General features: G+C 42.6%; 1 non-coding gene across 1 annotated transcript; it reads right to left on the reverse strand.

Annotated features, from left to right (window-relative positions):
* Positions 1-573: 573 nt before the first annotated feature.
* On the reverse strand, positions 574-676 carry LOC127230537 (U6 spliceosomal RNA). Its single transcript, XR_007835186.1, has one exon. It is a non-coding gene; the product is annotated as a U6 spliceosomal RNA (small nuclear RNA).
* Between the last annotated feature and the right edge of the window lie 16,696 nt (positions 677-17,372).

Consider the following 17,372-nt stretch of genomic DNA (forward strand, 5'->3'; position numbering starts at 1 on the left):
AAGGTTGCTCTGAAATGTTGGAGCATCCATATTTGGCCTATAGGCCTAGCATATCTGACAGGTATTTCTGTGGAGCAGGATATTCTGAAGGACTAGACTGCCTTGTCTTGGCAAGGTTTGTGGTCACTGTTTTTGGTGTCCTGTTTGTCTGATTTGGACAGCATATTGTCATCAGGGAAGGAAAGGGCACTTTCTTGCCCAGGGGCTTACCTTTGCCACAAAGAAAGTAAACTTTATGTCCATCATCTTCTCTGAAGTAGATTGGTGCTGCCAGGAACAGACATGTCTCATTGTCATAAAAAATAACATATGTTATTAAAATATTAAAAGCCATATTCTGTAGATCTTTGAAGTGTTTGAAGATTACCCATCTTTCTAAAATATCTGTAAACATACTTAATGTGTCTATAAGTTCAATTGATTAATTGCTAAGCTATATTTCCTTTGTATCCTATATAGTTGATAATAACTTTTAAAGACTAGAAATTTACATTACATTGTTAAATGAGATGTATAGATACAATATCTTGAACAATATCAGAAATGTATATATAGTATGTTTTAGCAAAATCAGTAAATATGGAACACTTCACCAATTTGCTTGTCAACCTTGTGCAGGGGTCATGCTAATCTCCATATCATTCCAATTTTAGTATGTATGTGCTGCTGAATCCATGACCTCCAGACCTCCATGGTTAGCTAGTTGCAAGCTCCATCCTCTTATCTTCAGACAGGCTTTATTTGTACAAGCAAGCTATCACCACACATTTATTTAATGATACAAGGATGCATTATATTCTTTTATGTTGCATTTGTTTAACTCTGTGAAGTTGTGTTACTTTGCCTGTGTAAAACACCTGATAGTCTAATAAAGAGCTGAACGGCCAATAGTGAGGCAGATAGGTGGAGCTGGCAGGCAGAGAGTATAAACAGAAGAAGAAATATGGAAGAGAAAGGGGGAAACAAGAAAAAAGAAAGATAGAGGACACCAAGGGCCAGCCCCAGCCACCCATGGAGTAAGAGTGAAAGTAAGATATACAGAAGTAAGAAAAGGAAAAAGCCCAGAGGCAGAAGATAATTGGGATAATTTAAATTAAGGAAAGCTGGCAAGAAACAAGCCAAGCTAAGGCTAGGTGATTAAGTAAGAATTAAGTCTCTGTGTGGGAGCTGCTGTGTGGTGTGCCCAGCAAAGAGCAAAAGATAAGAAAGGAAGGAAGGAAGAAAGAAAAAAGAAAGGAAAAGAAAAGAAACCATTTTTCAACATATCTCCAACAAGGCCACCTCTTTCCCACCAACTGGGACCAAGCATTCAAGCTATGAACCTATGGGGCATTTGTTCAAACCACCACATGGTCACATGATACATGGAGCTATTTCAACCTTTCGTATTTGTAAAAACTTATTTTGTGTCCCAGAATGTAGTCTATTGAGAAAAACTTCCATGGGCTGCTAAGTATAAGTATATTCTTTGGAGCTCAGGTTAAATATTCTGTAGCTCAATTAAGTCCACTTAATATATGATGTCATTTAATTCCTATGTTTCTCTCTGTCTGTCTTTTGTCTAGATGTTCTGTTTATTGGAGAGAGTTGGGGACTGAATCACCTACTATTAATGGATTGATGCTAGTCTGTGTATTTGTATATTTAATTCCAGTAATATAAATCCTATGAAATTGGGTGTACCAGAGTTTGGTACATATATGTTTAGGATAGTATTGTCTTCTTGGGTTAACTGTTCCCTTGACTAGTATGAATGTCTCTCTTTATCTCTTCTGGTTAGTTCCAGTTTGATATCTATTTCATCAGACATTAGGATAGCACACCTGTTTGCTTCCTGGTCCCATTTGATTCAAGTACTTTTGTCCATCCCTTTACTCTAAGGTTTTACCTATTTTTAAAACTAAGGTGTATTTTCCATAGACAATAGATAGGGGGATTTTTGTTTCTTGGTCCACTCAGCCAGCCTGTGTCTTTTGATCAGAAAATGAAGCAGCCAATGTTTAAAGTCATTGTTGGAAGGTATGTGTTTATTGCAGTCACTGTGCTAGTTTTGGGGGTGGCTATTTGTGTTCTCAGCAGTACTTTGTGTTTTAGTAACTATGGTCCCCTATTTCTTCCCATAGTCTCTCAGCTATGCCCATTCCTCTCTTCAACCTGAAATATTGCCTCCTGTATTGTCTTTCAGTTTGGCTTGTTGAATATAAAAATTTTTAGGCTATTTATAACATGGAAAGCTTTTCTTTTCTCCTTCAACAGTGGCAGATAGTTTTGCTGGATATATTAATCTAAGCTAGCCACCATGATCTATTAGAATGTATTGCTCCAGGCTATTTTGGCTTTCAAAGTTTCCAGTGAGAATCAGCTGTTATTCTGATGTTTTCCTTTACATGTGACTTGTGTGCCTTCTGTTGTAGCTTTCAGCTGCCTTTGTTATTTATGTCTAATGTTTTTAACTGTGATATACCATAGGGAATTTGTTTAATAGCCTTGTCTATTTGGTGACCTGTGTGTTTCTTCTATCTGCATGGATATATGTTTTCTTACTTTGGGAAATTTTTCTTCTATGATCTGGTCCATGTCATTGACCTACCATTCTTCTCCCTCATGTATTTCTGTAACTTGAATGTTTGGTGTTCTCATGGTATTCCACATTTCCCGTATGTTTCCTTACCTGTGTTTTTTGTTTGTTGTTGCTAGGAACATTCAAAGTCTTTCCTACTAGCAATCCTTATCTGTTTGTATGTTTACTTTGATTTTATGTGTATAAGTGCTTTGCCTACATGTGTACCTGTGTATCATGCATGTACAGACTCTTCAGAGGCCAGAAGTAGGCATCACTTCCCCTGGAAGTGGGGTTACAGATGGTTGTAGACTGCCATACAGTACTGGGAATGAAACCTAGGTCCTCTGGAAGAACAGGCAGAGCTCCTAGCTGCTGAGCCATTTGTCAAGCCACATTTACTACAAGCATTTTGGAAAGTAGTCAATTATTGTCAACTCTAGTTATCCTGATGATGGACAGAACACTATAAGAGATTTCTCCAACTTAGCAGCACCCTGTGACCCAGACTCTCTCCTGCCCCACCCTACCTTCACAGCTTCTGTTGCTACTGGGCCACTCTCCTTTGAAATAAACATGTTAACACTGAGAAACACTTGAGTGTCCCAACCACAGGCAGGTAGCTGCTGAGTCATGAACCCACCTAGCTTTTCCAATTGTCACAGCAAGAAACAACCTTCCCCCTCAGGCCACACCCCTTTTCTAGTACCAGGAAGTGGTGCCAAGCTCCTCCTCCTCTGCTTCAGCCAGGCACCAAGGTGCCTGGTATCTCCACTCCCTGCTAACTTAAGACCATTAGGTGCTTTCGTTTTACTTTTTTCTTTCTTTCTTTCTTTTTTTTCTCATTCAGAGTCCAAACAATACCTAGCTTCCTACTAAATAAATATTCAAGTAATAAACCAATGAATTAATTTCTTCTTCTCTCAGAAAAAAAAAAAACTAGGCCAAGGAATTCAAACCAGCACAGGCTAACATCATTCTGATAACTCTTGACATCACCTTGCCTGCTTGTGGCATCTTGCATAATCCACACATGCTTCCTATAGGCATCTTACAGAACACAAATCAAACCTTTAAAATGCACGTTAGAGCAAAGCAGATACACCTGGGTGATCACTGGAAAAGCAATTGTCAGGACCTCAAACATAGCCCCATCCCACCCCATCCATTGGGAGCAGAAGCCTGTCCTTCCTCATCCAATTTCTTCCTTCCCCCACAGACACATCCGTGCAAAGGGCCGGGGCTGTGCTCATCTTTCCTGTGCCTGCCACCAGGTCTCTTCTGTGACTTTGGAAAACCCTGAGACCCTTTAGACAAAGCACCTGATGGTGAGCACACCCCTAAGTAGTGACTATTATGATTATATTTTACATTTCAATTCTTGGAGCCCTGCCACATATTTCTGGCTCAGAATCAGAGAATGTATGCTCCTACTTTGAGTCCTTCCCTCAAACTCCAAGACCTGCTTCCTAGTTGTGCTCAGCAAACCCAACGTATTAAAACACATCAGTGAATTGGTGCATAGTCCCTCAGCATTGATTATAGAGTGGGACTTGTGCTGTCTCTGAGGGAATGATGTTAACAGGACCCATGTGTCTACTGTGTATCTTCATGACACTAGGTTACAGGTTCAAGACTACAGACAGATGGCCTGTAGGATGGAAGTCTAGACAGGGGCTGTCCCAGTGTCAGGCAATTGGGTGGAGTCATTTCCCCAAGAAAGGACTTGTAAGAAGGATTTCTTTAGAGGAATAGCTATCATAACCATTGAGCACTCACAAAAGCCGGAAACCTGGAGTGCACTAAACAGCCTGTTCCCAAGCCTCTCCCAGACAGCTGGGCTAGTCTTTTCTGGGAAGCTCCTCTTATCCCTGCTTTTCCCAGGATGCTCAGGGAGCCTCTACTTCGAGGCTGTTTGTCTAAGAGTGTCCTAGAGCAGTCCTTCAGCTTTATATACACTTGAGAAGGGAGAGGCCTAGTATATCTCATCAGTTTTAGGAACTTCCTGAATCTGTTTTGAGTTGTTTACTTCCAGGGCTTAGGGAACTTTCCTGTAGGATGGAATGTTTCACCTCCCCTTAGAAGAGCCTATTATTTTACCTCATTTATAACATCCCGTGTTTTAACAAGCCTCGCTCCAAAATCTAAGATTTAATCTTGGAGGAAATGGCTACACACAGTCTGTAGGCCCATTCCTGGAGAGGTGGAGACAGGAGGATTTAAGACACTTGATGTTGACTTCTGGCCTAGAACATCCAGATGTGTACAGGCACACCACATATGCTCAAACTTCTACACACATATTCATACACACACACCCTCTCATACACTCACTCTCTCTCTTTCACACACACACATTCATTGTTCATGGATTTTTCATTTAATATTTTCAAACTATTTGATCATGGATAAATTAGACACCAGGAGACAAACTTCAGACATAGGGGGCCACTGAGCAGTGAAACAGTTGTTCTGGGCACATGGAACAAAGTATGCAAAGCATAGGTAGAATGTTTTCTAAAAATTTATGGCAGTACTGAGCAGAAAGGGATCAGAGAAGGGCCGGAGCAGGAAGCATCGCTGAGTGTCAGCAATCTTGTCTCATTTAGAGAGTAGGCTTTGGGACAGCATCCAGGGTTCAAGACAGGAATAGAGTGTGGTGACTCAGGCTTCCTGGTGAGGGGGGATAATGAAGATTAAGGAAGTAAGAGCAGCTATTCCGAGAGGCTAGGAGAAGATCATGGAGGGCAGAAATGTTGGCACACTGGAGAAAGAGCACAAGTGAGAGGTGGTGTGTTGGTTTGAATGAGAACGGCCCCCACAGGCTCTATGTTTGAATACTTTGTCCCCAGTTGTTGGAACTGTTTGGGGAGGATGACGGGGTGTGACATTATTGGAGGTATATCACTGGGAGTGGGCTTTCAAGTTTCAAAAGCCTATGCCATTCCCAGCTGACCCTCCCTGCTTGTGGCTCAAGTCATAAACTCTTAGCTGTTGCCTCACTCTACTAATAGGGACTCTACCCCTCTAAAGCCATAAGCCCAAACACTTTCTTTTGTAAATTGCCTTGGTCAGGGCATCTTATCACAGCAGTAGTAAAGTAACTAAGGAAAAAGCTGATAACAAGGAGGGAGCTGTTACTGTGACAGTCCCGGTCATGCTGGATTTAAGTGGAATGTGGAGGACTTAGAGACCTAGGACTAGGAACACTGTAAAAGGGGCCATGCTAGTAGGAGCTTAGAAAGCAATAGTGCTAAGAGCTATACAGATTGTGAAGCCTCAGCTCTGGGGAGGGGGGATGAGTTCAAAGGGGAACAAAATTAACAGCCGGGCTAGAGACCATTCATAGGATACTTTGGCAATGAATGTGGCTGCTTTCTGCCCTTAAGGCTAAATTGAAGGATAATTATTTCCTTGATGGAGGAAGTTTCAAGACAGCCTACTTGACTCTGTCACATGGTTATTAGTAAGCACTCTTAGATGCTGTTCTGAGGTGGAAAAAGAACAAATAGGTCAAAAATAAATGGGAAAAAAGTGTAGTTTGAAGCAGGGGTTGTGGAATGCATCAGGATGTGTAGCGTTGGAGTCAGGGCTTGTGATGAAAGCTATGCAAAGATTTAAAAGGAGCCTGACCTGAAACTGAATAAAGAGAGAGGTCCACTTGTGGCAAGGCTCCATGCAGCTCACCTTCCAATGTGTAGTAATATAAGACCTAATGAATTGTCTGTTCTCAAAAATCAAGAACAAATCAAAGCTCCTACAAATGTGATTAAAGGGTATCATTGTTCACCTTGAGTTGGTAGTCAGACTTGGCTGTGTTGTTCACGTGGTTCTGGCCTTAGAGTCATGGATGACACGTGAGTAAAGGGTTGTAGGATCTTCCTCTGCTATTAGGGCACACCACTGAGACCAGGAGTGGTGGTTTGAATGAGAATGGCCCGCATGGGCTTATACTTTGGAATGCTTGGTGCTCGGTTAGTAGAACGTGGGAAGGATTAGGAAATATGCTCTTCTTGGAGTGGATGTGCCCTTGTTGTAGGAGGTGTGTCATTGGGCACAGGCTTTGAGGTTTCAAAAGTGTACTCATGGCCAAGTCTCTCTCTCCCTGCCTACTGCCTTTGGGTCAGGATGTAAAGCTTTCAGCCACTGCTCCAGCACCATACCTCTCTGCTTCCTCCAGGATGACAATGGATAAACCTCAGAAAGTGTAAGCCAGCCCCCAATTAGATGTTTTCTTTTATAAGAATTGCCTTGGTCATGGTGTCTTTTCATAACAATAGAATAGTGACTAAGACACCAGGGGTGTAGAAATGTAGTTCGAGAAGCCATTTCATGAAGCCATGAAGGTGAAGCCTGGATTTCACTGGAGACACCAAGATGTTAGCAGTGCCAGAGCCATGGGATATCTGCTGAGGCAAACTGCACACAGGAAGTGAGACCAGCCAAGGGATATATGTGTGCTGTCAGCCAGCAAAACTTGAAGGAAAGAGCCATCTAAGCCCTTTGACATTAGACATGGGACCACAGGATTTGGAGTTTGCCCTGTTTGGTTTCAATCTTGCTTTTGGTCCAGTATTCCCTCACTTTTGGAGAGTTAATGCATATCCTTTGCCACTGCATGTGAGAAGTATGTAAACTGCCTTTTGATTTTACAAAGTATTACCAGTAAGAGATTGTCTTGAGTCTCAGAAGAGACTTTGGACTTCTCAACTGCGTTAAGACTGAAAGACTATGGGGGCTTTTGAAGTTGTGCTAGATACATTCTGCACTATGATACTGTCACAAGCCTGTGGGGGCCAGGGAGTAGAATGTGATGGTTTGAATGAGAATGGCCCCCATCCATATAGTTGAATGTTTGGTCCCCAACTGGGGGAAATGTGTAAGAAAGATTAAGAGATGTGGTCTCATTGGAAAAGGTGTGTCACCAATGTGGTATTTGAGATTTCAAAAGACTCATGCCATTGCCAGTGAGCTCTCTATTTCTCTCTGCCTCATGCTTGCAAATCAAGCTGCAGACCCTCAGCTGTCCCTTTACTCTACCATCATGAACTCTAACCCTCTGAAACTATAAACCAAATCAAATGCTTTCTTTGATAAACTGCTATGGTGTTTTATTACAGCAATGGAGAAGTAACTTAGGTGGTAAACACATACATACATACACACACACACACACACACACACACACACACACACACACTTTGTTCATTAATGAAAAGCTTGCCAGATTGCCCAAAGGGCAGAGCAAGTCGACACACAGGGCATTAGCCAACAAGAACAAGAAAAAATTGAAAGAATTCACATATTTTTCTGGACACGCTATAAGCAATAACTTCTCTTCATGAAGAACACCAGTGCTAAGCTGAGCCTTGGTTTTTTTAATGTTGTGATTCAGAATTACTTGGAATTTCTCATAGTGGGGGTGAGGACAACGCTCCCAGCATTTAGGCTCCTGGGGGTCTTTATCCAATCCTGACTAGGCACCTTGGCACCAGGCAGGGTCCTCGGTCAGGGCCGGGCCTAGGATGATGGTGACACTTCTTGAAACAGGGAAGGTTCTCCAGGAGGTCCCCTGGCTTTTAGTTCCCTAATTGTTAATATGTATTTGGTGAACTCATTCATTCAAGGCATGTGATATGAGTGCTGATATGTTAATATGTTCTTATTTTAAGTAGAAGTTTTGCATTTTTAAAAATCTACTTTGGACACCAAAGCACAATAGCACAGAAACCTCTTGGTCAACATTTCAGGTTCTGAGATAGATCTCTGAGCAGAGAGATCTGCTTCTCAATCAGGGAGCTGCTTTTCCAGCAACTTCTAGATCATGCAACATAAATGGACCAGTTCTCATGCCTGCCTATGTAGGTTGGGTTTTGGAACATCGTCATTCCACAGCCCTCTGTGAACCTGAGGCCTTGGATGGCATTGAAAATTCACCCCTCAACCCAATCCCCAAACCACTTCTGGCTCTTTTCTGGCTCTTGAAGTGCTAAGGCACTTACTAATGTAAAACTGAGATGTCCAAATCAGGGCCAGTATCGCTATCACCCTATGGGTCCTACTGGAGGAGCAGACCACTTGTTAGTAGGGGCCACATGCTAGTACAATGTAAAGCTGCTTTTCCACAAGCAGTTTCAGTTAAAGCATGAGGTCCTGTAAGCATTCTGTCTTCTGTGGCAATTCATACATTCAAGGTGTATTAAAGGAACCGAGCCACTTCCAGCTTAGTGTGTTATTAATAGCTGGGGATTATTTTCTCCCCATTCTCAGTGTATGAAAAGAGCAAGCAAGGGAGGGTGGGGAATTCTGTTTACTTGCATAGCAAGAGTTACTGCTTAACCAAGCGGCACTCGGCCTGTTTGATAAGGGACCTGAAAGTAAGAAATGTATTTCTTTTCCCCTCTAGGAAGTTAGCAATTAACTTATGAAAAGCATAGAGATGTGCCAGGCTGATTCCACAAAGGTTCTAGAAGGAAGCGTTACCTGCAGCTTGCCTCTTGTTAGCAGCTAGCTGTGGTTCACAGAGAACAAGGAAACCTTACTCAGATAATCTCTCCAAAGGCAGCAGGTCTTTCTGAGTAAAAAGCCATTTATCTGTTGGAATGAGAGACATGTGGAAAGCTACAGTGAACTTGCAACAATTCTTTCATCCAAACAAACCTGAAAGACTGCCTTGTTCTTCATTAACAGCCTGTCCCTGCACCTGCCCAAGAGTCACGGCTTACCTCCACTTTGGGCAGGCCCCTAAACCATTCCCAGCAAGGCTGTCTGTGCACTTCCTTGTAGAATCTGCGCTTAGCAATGATCCTGCTAGGTTTGCCTTTGCCAGCCTATAATACAAAATCACGTCCATCTTGTTATCTGGCTGACCATGTCCCTCATCTCCCACCACCCAGCCTATCTCTAGCAAGAATGGATCAGGCTGGCCTAACCAGGATCTTCCCTCACTGCTGGTGCTTATTTAAACTCTTATTTGCATTCTGAGTTCATCCTGCATCGTGTCCAAGCTGTGTACACTTGTAATCCAGGTCTACACTGTAGTCTCCTCCATCCCATCTCAACAGTTCTCAGTGAAATCTGTTTGCACTGCACAGTTTGCTGTCCAGCATTGGTTGTTCAGTACCACACATAGAAGTCCATAAGAAATCACAATGAACTGAGATGTGGTGAGTATCAAAGGGAGAGAAGAAGCAAGCGTCCTTCGGTGATTCGAATCTTTACTTGTTCCTCCGTGGGTAATCAGGCATCCTGAGACAAGCATTTTCCCTGCAAGTCTACCTCTGGAGTGGTGGGGTTTAAAAGGGATTATCCCCTGAGGTCTGAGTTTTAGGTACTGTGACATCTGGTGACATGAGAAGGGGAAGAGATGGACATGATACTGACTGTAACCATGCTCTCAGAGGTGCTCGTATCCACTCACTTTGAAGAACAACTTGTAGAAAAGACAGAAACACATCGTAAGAAGCAGTAATCAGCCAGAGGCACACAGTGCCCTCCACAGCCTTTGCTGGCCTCAGCTATTGCCCGTCAGGGTATGATATATGCCATAAAGGAACTAAACTGTGCTCAACCTGAGCCGTTGGAAACTGGACTGACTCTAAGTACCCTTTCATGATTTTCTCCCCTCTGGTGTTAAAATTGCATTTTAACATCTACCATGTTATCTAAGGGGTCTGTGACCCTCAGAATGTCAGCATCATCACTCCATCCATTTTATTCATGTTGAGTAGAAGGCTTTAATATGTAACATATTCATTGAGAAAATTTCTTTGTGAGGCTGCTTGGGAACCCTTCAGTCACAGAACTCTACTCCTCTGTTTGCCTAGGTGTGGCTCTTTGTTTCCACATTTATAAAGAAAAGAAAAACCACTTTTTTTTTTTCCTTAAGTTTCACAAGCTGGGTGTAAAGTCTGGGAAAATCCCTCACTGCATCCAAAAAGCTATCAATGGGCTGAGGGTAAAAGTCAGGAGTAAATAAAGCCATTGAAGAAGGAAAAGGATGTAAATTTGTAACCCAGCTTATCTGATTGTGAAGGTTACTCTGTATTTCTGAGGTCTGGCCAGCTGTTCCTTCCCTATTCCTGTGTTCACCTCCTCCCTCTCTTCTCTCTCCTCCCCACCCTTCATCTTCCTCCTCCTCCTTTTCCTGCTCTTCAATACGGCCTGAGGAAAAACCAAGACATTTGGGACTATGAAAATGACATATCCTTGGCATTGATCTTGAGAAATCAATCGACACCTTCTGTAAGAAGACGCTCGCACCCCTCCTCTGCCACATACCACTCCCCCAGCTCAGCCCGCCCTGGGTTTCTCTGCCTGTGCAAAGCAAAGAACATCTGTACATCCAGGCTGGCACCTGGCTCAGCAGCTCACAGGAGCCCTGTCCCTCCCTCACCACACTCCATCTACCCCGTCTCCAGACAGTTGCCTTGCTGGGACCCCAGATCTAAGCTGTGTTTCTGCTCTGAGTCCTGGCTAAGTGTGTCATCCTTGCTCATTTCCCCTTCCTTTGCTCCTTTTTCTTTGTTCTTGGGTACCATAGTCATGTGTACCTTCTCAGTCTACTGCCACCGTCAGAGTCTTGTAAATTAACACAAACCTGGTCATTCACTTACATATCCAACCTGACCTTCCAGGCTACCTCAGCCTAAGCCCCAGCACACTCTGGGGGCTCAAAATGGTCGCTCAACCTTCACAAGCTATTGCTGCATGACTGCTCTGGAACTCCCAATCTAGTCTTTAAACTCTCTCTTTCGAGAAGTTCCAAGTCTTCCTCAGCAACCTGTAGATTCTGCCCCTTTGTTTGCGCCAGCTCCTGGTCCCCAGATGTCTCCTGTGAGGGTTGGGGAGACCTCAGAATCCATAAAGGCACTGCCACTCCTGGGGCTATGGCAACAGGTACCTAGCGATGTGTGCCAAAGCTGGCTTGTGTAGAGAATAGTGAAGCCTATGCCAAAGAGCCAGTCCTCCCCTGCCTATCAAACTACTGCCATCCAGCACCTCCTGTGGCAAGAGAAACTGCTGCACCAGCTGGCCTCTAGGAAAACCACATTTTGCATCCTGTTCTACTTCCTCCTGCCTTCTCTGGAGCTCATCAGTCATACCCAGCATGCGGCTCTTTAGAGGCAGAGGGTCTTCACAGGGCATTCTTCTGGCTGGAGCATTTCCTACTGTGCTTGGCTGAATGGTGAAAGACAAAAGACTTGCTGGATGCCAACTCACTGTACACTGAAAGGCACACCCTTAACTGGGCCCAAAGGCAAGTATCCTCTTGATCCTCCTTTAACACAGTCCCAGTAGACTGACCATTCAAGCCTTGTAGGCAAACTTAGCCCCATCTGGATCGCCTGGATAACTATCCCCTGTGCAGCAACTGGACCCCTTACTGTCGTGCTGACCCTGTGCAAAAAAGCTATACACCATCTCTGTTTATACCTCCATCCATCCCAGGTTGTGTATGCCTTAGTCATAGTCCTTGGGACCATAAATGTTTTAGATTTGGGCTGTTGTTGTTATTTGCCCATTTTACAGTATCTTCAAAATACTAGAGATAAGGAGATGAATCTAATGTCATTTATGTTTCATATGTGCATTACACTTACAGCCTGAAGATATTTGTATACAATTGTCTAAATAATTTTGTGCATGCAATAAAGTTAACTTCCCAGATGTGGTATCATGTCAGCATTTAAATTAACTTTTTAGATTCTGGATAACTTTGGATTTGGAATTTTGGTTCATTAGAGATTTTTAATCTATATTAGATTTTAAAATATGTTTCTAATCTTTGGAACAACTCTTTTCTAAGAGAAAGGGGATTAAGTTAAAAATTAACACAGGGAAACAGGCAACAATCTGCAAAGGACAGAAATGCCCTGGGACTGACTAGAATGGCTACTGGCACCTCCTGTGGCCACTCATCTCAATGAGAATATGAGTTCACCAGCCAGTTTCTGCATTGCTGAACCCCACTGGCTCAGCTAGAAAAGAGAGGGCCACTGAAAGCTAGCAGGGGATGTGGAAAAGCAGAGAGAAAGCCAGTCATTCCCACTAAGTGTCACAAACTGCTGAGTCCCTCACACATGCTGGCTAGTTCATGCTCTCATAGTATCCTCAGTACAGCTTATAGGTGAAGACCTGGCTGCCCAAAAAGACCCCCAAGCCACATAGCTGACAAGTGACAATGTCAAGATTCATGGTCCAGTCTCCCTGCTTTCAAATGCCAAGTCCTTCACTTAAGCTTTGTTCTGTGTTTACACAGTGTGTAGATCACCCAGGAAAAGGGAAGTGACCCTGGGAGACTTCAGAGTTCATGAAGGATGTTAGGTAATGGCAGCCAGTCTTTGCCTGCCTATTATTACTGTAACAAAACTCCTAAAGCTGGGTACTTTATTTAGAGAGAAGATTTACTTAGCTCACAATTTTGAAGAGTACATAATCAGGCAGCACCTTTGGTGAAGGCTTCCCTGGCTCTGCCACCACATGGCAGAAAAACAGAAAAAGACCTGTGACAAATGGATCACAGGAGACAGGAAGGCAGAGGGCTGTGAGAGTAGGCTCACAGATTTTTATAAAAACCCACATCCTTTCTTAAACTGTATCCAACTCCTAATAGCCTAAGCACCTCCCCATAAGCTCCATCCTTTAGAGCCCATCTCCTTCACACCATCCCATCTGGGACTGAGTTTCCTGCACAAGAACCTTGAGGAACATGCTCAAACACTATCTGAACCTGCTGAGGAATCACATATTGCCTAAAAGAAGGATGCCCCTGCCCTTATTGGGTCGATAAGGAGCGTTCATCCATACTGGGCCTAAAGAGAACCCAGAACAAGGACATCGATGGCTTCTCTTTCAGGCCTTTGTCACCTAGTTACATTGCTAAGCCTAAGTCAGATCAGGTAACCTGAGGACAAGCTCAGCAGTCCTCCACAAATACACACAATGCAGAGAGTGAGCCTTGAGTGAGTGGCCAATCCTTTGTACCTACCACAAAGGGAAACCCAGGTCAACTTTCAAAACACTTCTCTTTGGTAAGATCATAAGGGGTGATCTTGCTGCCCCCCCCAAGCCCTGCTTATTGTGGCATTGGATACTTGGACCAGATTCTTGGGCCACATCCTGCTCTCATGATTACAATCTGAATCTTTAGCCTCTGGTCCCATATCCAAAAGCATAAACTATAATACACGTGTGGTCATTCACTAAGTTGTTGATGTGATTTGTTTCATCCTAAACTTGTCAGCTGCTTCTCCAGCTCAAATGCATTCACCAAATATGATAATAAAAAGCGTTGCCTGATTCATGGACCAGGGAGGGTAACTGAAGTTAGAAAATGTAAGCACTCATTTTTTCCTGTTTATAAATATATAATCCACATAATTAAATAACAACAATTTCAAAGTTGTTCCCTACTTAATATTTATCACATATACTGAATCTATACAAGTACCTAATTCAGACACATTCAGGGAAAATTATATATCCTTCCTAGAGTCCAGTTTCAAAATAACAAAAAAAAAATTATAATTGATTCATCTAAGTTTTGACGTATTTCTGAGGTGTTAAATGACAAAATATAACCAAGCACCTGCAAGAATATTTCTAAATTTAAAATGAGCTCCTGCTTGCCCCAAGTCGTGTTTCTGTTGCTCCTTCTCCTATCCGGAAGCCTATCTCTATTAGTTATGCAATGAGTGGGACCTCATTCAGAGCAGAATGCTGCCAGCATCAGATACGACACTTCACAGACTTCTGTTTTTCTCATATTAGTCCAATTTCTAATCCCCACTCAACCAGAGAGAGATAAAGAGATAGAAGGCACTGAAGACAGACTCTATTAAGTTAAGCCCATTCAATTAGACCATTGCTGCAACCTCTAAGTTCTCATTTAGCCCTCTCAGGAGGCCTTGCCAGGACTAAATCTACAACAAACAAGTATAGATCTTGTTGGGACTTTGCAAAAAGCTGGAATAAAGTACATTCTTAGGATGAGCTAAATTCCACAAGTATCCCTGTCAAACACTGTATAATTCTCTGGATATATCCTGGCCCTGATCCAAGGCTAGGAAGGAGGGGAATGGTTTCTTCGTTTCCTTCCTCCATTCAATTTAAGCCATCAACAGCAGAGATTATTGTGATGGTTAAGAGGAGAGATTCTATGCCATGTGTGATGGTGCAGGACTGTAATCCCAGCACTTGGAAGACAAAGGCAAGGAGTGTCAGGAGTTCAAGACCACCCTCCACTACATAGTACACTTAAGGCCAGTTGGTGATAAAAATGACCCTGTCTCAAAAATAAACAGTCTAGATTCTGAAGTTAGAACTTGTAAGTCAGAATCCTGGCCATCTATCTAAGTGTTTTCAAATTACTTAACATGTCTGAATCTCTTTCCTCCGCTACAGAATAGAGATGCTATAGGGTACCCAACTCAGGAAGGTAAGCAGACTAAATGAATTAACATTGTTAAAGCATCTGGTTTTATTTGAGTACTTAAAAATGAAGAGAAAAATTAATGTTACCTTGGGCATAAATAATCTCCAGCCTTTAGGAAAGTCAGCACCTATTTAGGAATAAAAAGACCTGTGTAGGCACCGCGCTGTAGACTGAGCATCCCTCACTCAGCAAAGCGCAGTGCACCAAACCCATGGTCTACAAGTGGAAAATCCCATACCATAAACTTTTGTTTCATGAACAAAATTATTTAAAAGATTATCTACAAGCCATGTGTAATAAGGGCATACATAAAATGTAAACATTTGGGTTCAGACTTGAGTTCCATTCCCCCAAGATATCTCCTTATATATGTGCAAACATTCTAAAATTTGAAAGACAAATCCAAAAACACAACACTCCTGGACCCAAACTTTTCAGATGAGGGATGCTCAATCTGTACAAAGGAACACATAACAACTATTAAATAATTATTGGCTTTTGATAGTGGCTACGGGTGTTCAGTGACAGTAGTGTTTACTTTAAAACAGACAAGAGCAATAAAGTCCTTTGAGCTGATAAGGTGAGCTAATATTTACACGGTAAGTCATAAAGACCAAAGCTATTTTACTCTCCACAGTGGTTAGATTTAAAAGTATATCAGAGCAGGAAAATAATCCATTCTCTGGGCGCTTCCACTTCTGGGTTCCAAACCTGAGCTATTACTTTTACTGCTCAGATGGAAGTTGTGAGCAAATAAGATTTCTCTCAGTATTTCTGCCTTGCACAAGACAAAGCCCAAAGTCTCATGCTGTTAAATGTTAAACAGCAATGAGGATGGTAGATAACGATGATCTTGCCTTGAACCTGTAAGTAAGTGTCAAGACTAGAAATTCAGCACACTGGAATTCAACGATGCCTTTATTTTCTTGACTATTTTCTCAGTGGTGAGGATCCAGCCCAGGGCCTCTCCCATGCTAGGAAGTGTTTGTCTACGGAAGCATACCCCCAGCCCTTCTTAACTTTTTAATAAACATGGAAGTCCATTTTCAAGTGTCCATTCTTCCCAAGAGCTCACTGTATGTCTGAAATGGGAATACACATGGAAAAGTATCAAAAAGAACTAGAGGGGAAAAAAATAAAATAAGAAATAACAACCTGCTTGCTCTTGAAGATTTTACTATCACTGGATAGTGAAGCATGCTGACATTTTTGAGACAACCTGAGAATAATATTAATGGCATATGGTGTCAGAACACAGCCCAAGAATGGAATCATATGGGAATATTCTGGGTGCTTGGCGAGGAAAAACTCCAAGAAAACAAGAGTCTTGTGACCTCTGTTTCTTCAAACACAAAGCTGTTCTTGGAGTATGTTTTCATGCTCCGCCCAGGTGTAGCGGACAGGAATGAGTGTACTTCAGCTGTTTTGTTCATGTGCCTCTGTGAAAAAAAAACATGTTCTTACCATGTGCAGCTTGTCCTTAAGAGTGTACACTTAACCCAGGTGACTCTTCTGAACCTCAGAGTATAAACCATGTGATGCTGTGAATAAAGCTGGCTATGTGGGAGACTTCAGTCTGCCTCATTTATCCTCTCCAGTCTCCCAGGTTCGTGCTGCCAACTAGAGTGAGCGATAAACACGTGACAACATGAGCTGGGACCTGGAGGTGGCTGTGAGACAAGAGAATGGAGAATCCCACAGAAGTAAGCGAGCATGGTAGGAAGAAGGCAGGGAAGGACTTACCTTATGTTGAGTTTGGATATCATTTCTTTTAAAGAAAGAACACAAGTATAATCTCTGGTTTTTAGGAAAGGGAACTTTAGATATAGAAGTAAGGGACAATGACTGGGGGAATATTGAAGAGGCAACATTAACAAGTGGGAAAGACCCATGTTCAATTTTGGGTCACTTAGGCATTAATTCAGACTGTTAATAAGACACATAAGGGAGAGAAGGAGGGCATTAATCCTGAGGAAAAGATGGGGATCTCCCTGAATGAATATAAACTGGATGATCAAACCTTAAAATGGACTTTAAAAAAAGGAGGTAAAAACAAAAAAGGAGATTTTTTTTCCCACTCAAGCAAAGTCAAAAGTAAAAACAGTGCCACCAACAACTATGCCAGTGATGGCTCCCTAAGCTCTTACTGAAAACCTCCTTTAAATATGAATCCTCCATTGCCTGACAATGGCCCTGGGCCATGGAGTGAGGAATTTGATAATCTAATACTGAATTCTCTCCGCTTCTTGATGAGGTCCTAGGAGAACCTAACTTCACAAACTGGGCAAGCTCAGGCCCACAGGGGAAAAAGGAAGTCATCTCCCAATTCCATTCTGGCCTCGTGAGTTGTGCTTGGTATTTCCAGGGCAAATTTCA

This window comes from Phodopus roborovskii, unplaced genomic scaffold, assembly GCF_943737965.1.
Source record: "Phodopus roborovskii unplaced genomic scaffold, PHOROB, whole genome shotgun sequence".
NCBI lineage: Eukaryota > Metazoa > Chordata > Mammalia > Rodentia > Cricetidae > Phodopus > Phodopus roborovskii.